A 5,766-nucleotide genomic window follows, 5' to 3' on the forward strand; every position below is an offset into this window, starting at 1 on the left:
TGGTATAATGATTACTCTACAAGTATAAGTGCTTGTAGTGTGTGAAAATAAAGGTTGGATTCAAATCTTCATGAGTTTCACACACACACACATATGTATATATATATATATAGATTAAACTAAAGTAGAATTTTTATCTTATAAAAAAAATAATTAAAAAAAAAAGAAGAAGGATAAAGTCCTCAATACAAACGAGTAAAATTTTTCCTTTATTAATTTCCTCAAGGTGACCTCCATAGTGGGTGTAGTTATCAGTATATAATAAGCATGTAATAACTAAGGAAGTATCCATTTCACTCGTAGCCTTTGCCCAAATCTACTCCTATTTGTTACAATGGAATTGTCCAAGCTTTTCAGTACCCTTCTCATTATTGAAGCTCTCTTCATCTCCCAAACACAAGGTCTAGCAGCCCCCACCAACTCAAACCTCTTCAGAGAATATATAGGAGCTGAGTTCAAAAATGTCAAATTTACTGATGTTCCTATTAATCCAAATGTTAAATTCCACTTCATTCTCTCTTTTGTCATAGACTATGACCCCTCAGGTAATCTCTCTCCTACCAATGGAAAATTCGACATCTTCTGGGACTCTAATAATCTTAGTCCCTCCCTTGTTTCTTCTATCAAGAATGCCCATCCAAATGTCAAGGTAGCCTTAAGCTTGGGAGGAGATACTGTACGGGGTGTCCCTGCTAGTTTCAGCCCATCCACAGTGGATTCATGGGTTCTAATGCTGTTTCGTCACTCACAAGGATCATAAAGCTGTATCAATTGGATGGAATTGATATTGACTATGAGCACTTCAAGGCTGATCCTAATACCTTTGCTGAGTGCATTGGGAAGCTTATAACAACTCTGAAGAGGAATAAGGTAATCTCGTTTGCTTCTATAGCTCCATTTGATAATGATCAAGTTCAGAAACAGTATTTGGCCCTGTGGAGGAAAGATGGGCACCAAATAGACTATGTCAACTTCCAGTTTTATGCATATGATAAGGGAACCACTGTGCCTCAATTTCTTAACTACTTCAAAACCCAGAGCTCTAATTATAATGGTGGTAAGGTTTTAGTAAGCTTTAGTACTGATGCTAGTAGTGGTGGGTTAAAACCTGAGAATGGCTTCTTTACTGCGTGCGGTAAACTCAAGAGTCAGAAGCAACTTCATGGTGACTTCTTTGGTCAGCTGATGACTCCAAGGCTAATCGTTTCCGCTATGAAAAGGAAGCTCAGAGAATTTTGCCAGGTCGCCTCTAGTATTATCATCAAATTATTTAGTGAATAGGTATTGAAAATTAATTAGATCCCAGCTGCATGAACTACTTAACTGTTATTGTCTTGTATTTCCATATTTCATATTTGTGCTTTGTGTGTTTGTAATAGTACATTGTACTTTTAAGTTGTTTTCTCCTAGTTTAAGATTATCTTGTGGCTTTTGGCATATATTTGGATTCTCTGCACTATCTATTCCACTGTTCCACATCTAGCTAGTCATCTATGGAAACTTGCAGGAAGCTGGGTTTTTTGTTCTTATCTATTGTTGAACTTTAGCTGAGAGGGAAATCAGAGATGTGTCTTTTATGGCCAATTAATTGTACAGTTTTTACTTGTTTGTCCAGAGTTATCAAATATATTCTTATTTTCTATATCAATATACTATACTTTTGATTTAATTTTGCTTAATTCCTTTCCCAACAGCTCTGTCTTGTACTTGAAAAGGATGCTTATAATTGTTAAATTTTACTTTAATATAGTTTCTACCATCCGTGGCGGGAATTTGAGTTTGTGTCTTTCACCTAGACGTGACTATAATCAAGAAAGCATGGGTGCAGCAATCTAGTTGCGGCACCCATGTCCAATTCTTGGGCACGCAGCTGCATGTGCATTCCTATTTCCCACGAATTTTTTTTTTAAAAGGGCAACAAACAAACTGACCTGCATATTCACTTTCAAGAAATGAGTAGTGCTATCACTTGTGATCAAAGAAGGTTCTTCAAAGCTCAAAGATTGCATCTGGAGAGTATTCAAAATGGGTGAAGCGAGATGACTATTAGTGGGGTAGGTGGTGGGACATTGGAATGTGCATTGTGCCGTCATGTGGGGTAGGGGTAGGTGGTGGAACTTAATATCCCATTATATTTATTTATTTACAAGAATACCTGAATTCGATTTTATTTTTCTCAATTACCAATCTAATTACTTTATGATTTTCTTTAATCTCACTTTATTTAAGATTCAAAAAAATAAATTAAATTCATTATTTTTGTAAAGTTTTAAACCCCTTAAACATAAGTTGTTTAACTTAGTTATTTAGCCAAGTGAATACTTAGATAAATTAATTAGATCTAGGTTAACACATATAAATCATATCATGTGAATAATGTGGAAATATAAAAAACACAACGATATGGTAACCCAAGAAAACTTAACCGATAAAAAACCTGGGGAGGATTTAACCTAGTTATCCTCAAGGTAAAAAACAGATCCACTAAGAAAGAATTGAAGTTTGTACAATAAGACTTAGACTACTAACATCCTATTGCTACCTCGGGTAGAAAACTTGCTACTTCGGGTAGAAAACTTACTACCACGACCACATGACAGCTCCTAGTTTACGGACTACTTCTTTCCTTGATCTGCTGCAACCACAAGTTCTCCTACTTGTGACTTTAAGACTCCACTCAAAGGTTTCAGATCTTCTTTAAGTTCTTTAAGCAGCGACTGAAGTGATCATCAAGCTCTTGATACTTATTTGGTCAGCAGATGACTCCAAGGCTGATGGTTTCCCCTATGAGAAGCCATAGCAAGCACTTTTGGCAGCTGACCACTAGTTTTATCATCATATTATAATTTGTTTAAAACAAATGTATGACTTATGTAGGAATTAGATTCAAGTGGAATATTGTACTACTGTACTTTTGTCGTTTAGTATATACATTATACATATTTCATGTTTCAATATAATGTTGCATGTTTGAAAGAGTACTCGGAAAAATAATAATAAAAAGACAAATTTATATTTTATATATTATTAAAAACTAAAGCGTAGCATTTATTGTTGATACGCTCCTTTTAAGCCACATAAGCGAGAAATTATTAAGTCTACTAAGAGGACAACTAACGTGGTCCTCCCTGACCTTTCAATTAATAAAATGCTATTATTTATGCAAATGTGGCATCATTAGATAATTTTAATTTTTTATTATTTGGACTGATTAGGAAACTCACACATACATTTGTATAGATAACATCATCTTATTAGTTAGGGAGGACCACATTAGCAGTCCTCCCGGTATAAATAATAATTTCTCCACATCAGCAACCACATCATTCATCTATTTTTTATATATTTTTTTTCTCTTTTTAAACTTTTCTTCCCCCTATTTTCCTAATTTCCAAAAAAAAACTCTTCTTCTCCCTATTAATTCACATACCTATTGTTACACTTCTTCCAACCTTTTCCTTTCCTATTTACCTCTTTATTTCCCCACCACTTTACCGTTATACTTCCTTCCTCTTTTTTATATTTTGACTCTTTTTCTGTACATTTTATTTTGTATAAATTTGATATTGTTTTCCCATTCAATCCATATTTTTCCCACAAAACTATGAGTACTCTCTCTCTCTCTCTCTCTCTCTCTCTCTCTCTCTCTCTCTCTCTCTCTCTCTCTCTCCCTCTCTGAATTTTTGTTCTTTCTTATAACTCTAATTAAGGTTGATTGTTTTTTTTTTTTAATATTTGTTTTGGTATTGTGTTTTTTTTTTAATATCACATCAAAAAGTCTTCTCTTTCCCTTTGACGCCTTTGGATTTTGTACCAGGCAAAGTGTCTAACACCAACAATTGAAAGTCTTATTGGTGTTCTATGTGAAACTGCTACAAATCAACTACAACAATCAAAAGGGTTGTTGTGGAGTTAGTCATGGATAGAGAGATTCGTGCCAAGGAGAAATATACCACTAGATCAAGTCCAATTGAGGACAGATAGGGAGATTTATGCAAAGGAGAACTATACTGCTAAATCAAGTCCAATTGAGCATAGGAACTAAAACTTGTATAGCTCAGTAGATTCTACTGTAGGCACTTCGAGATAGACCTGTAGGGTAAAATTCCTTGTACATGTAACCGTTTTTTCTTGTTAGTGGATTCTTCAAGAGTGGTGACCTGAAATTCACTTGGTGGGATTTTGTCTACGAAATGTTTTCCCATCGTGATCAAATAGTCATGTGAAACTTATTTTCCACTGCACTCTAATTTAAATTGGTGATTTGATTGTGTCTTTATCTGATTTGCATGTAATTTGACTAATTAATCAACTTAGGTAATTGAATTAACCAACTAGGACCAACCTATAACCCAATATCCCAAATAGTTGTGTTTATTGCACATATTCATTTTATAAACACCCCAAAAAGTAATTAAAGATTTCCAAGTCATGATTTCCACGTGACTTCAAGTCACAATTTCAATTATTTTTTTGTGTGTAAAACAATTTGTATGCAACAAATTTAACCCATTCTGAAAATAGATATATGGTTGTGTCAGTTGGAAAAATGGTTTTTTGCAACTTTCAAGCGTTCTGGTCACTTGTCCAAATCCATTAAGGTGTGAGTGAGATATTGACCCTTAAAGGGTTTCTTGAACATGGTTTAAAGTGGTCAAATCAACGAGTCCCACATAGAAAATGAATTAAATTTTGGATGGGTTTATATATAAGTTAGCTATTGGGTGGGGCCTCAAGTGGCACCGCACTTTAGTAGAAGGTAAAGTACCTACTGAACTTCCACCACACACCTGCACACCCTGTTCTCACTGAGTAGAGGCAAGTCTATTTGGGTTGGTATGGCCGCATGGGTGCTGGTGCATGTGTGTGGGTGGATCAAGTTCATCCAGTATATTAACACACCATAATTGAGCAATATGTTTGTTTGCTATTATATCCTTTCCGAATTGGTGCTAGTGTGTTTATAAATAGGAGCCCCTCATTTCATTTCATTCAAACTTTTGGCATTTATGCATAGAGCCCCTCATTACAAAATTTGGAACATCAGAACTATAAGTTGTTGTACTAGGAACTTCTTCCCCATTAGCCCTCTTAGCATTTTTTATTATGCCCATTAAGGTTTCAAAAATGACAAAAACCAAAAACTCATCCAAGTGAATGAAGTAGATGTTAAAGAGTCAAAAATTACTTATTCCTCAATCTATTAGTGAACTATGAGAAAACACCAAGGTTCTCAAACCCAAACCGGCCAGTCAGATCAATTTAACCATGAACCGATCATGAAACCAGTTTTTTATGTGTGAGAACCAACTACTTAAAGAATTTGAATGAACCTATTGAACTGTGGTTCGACTTGGAAAATCGTGTGAACCATGAGCCAATTCAACCGGATAAAACAATTGACTTTATTTTAAAAAAATGAGAATTGGGTTCTATGGGGTGTAGAACCTGAGATCTCGTCCTCATCAATTATTATATTTATTTTCTACTTACATGATTTATAATTTCTCAACTTATTATATCACTTCTCTCTCAATTTATTAGATATTTACTAAATTTGTTTTCTTTGCTTAATTTACTTGTGATTTAAGAATAATTCATTTGCATGGGAATTTACTAAAATAATTAGAAGTGATTTTTTTTTTAATTTACCCTAAATGATTACTACTTGAAGGATAATTATACTAGTTTATTTATGTTGTGATATTTTCCATTAACCTTATAATATCATGAAAATGTATTTGAAAGTCTATTTCAATTTTTTTT

The 5,766-nt window shown here is 34.1% G+C and overlaps 1 pseudogene; it reads left to right on the forward strand.

Annotated features, from left to right (window-relative positions):
- Window positions 1–334: 334 nt before the first annotated feature.
- LOC142606688 (chitinase 2-like) lies at window positions 335–2,827 on the forward strand (annotated as a pseudogene).
- The last annotated feature ends 2,939 nt before the right edge of the window (window positions 2,828–5,766 follow it).

The sequence above is a fragment of the Castanea sativa genome, chromosome 8 (assembly GCF_040712315.1).
Source record: "Castanea sativa cultivar Marrone di Chiusa Pesio chromosome 8, ASM4071231v1".
NCBI lineage: Eukaryota > Viridiplantae > Streptophyta > Magnoliopsida > Fagales > Fagaceae > Castanea > Castanea sativa.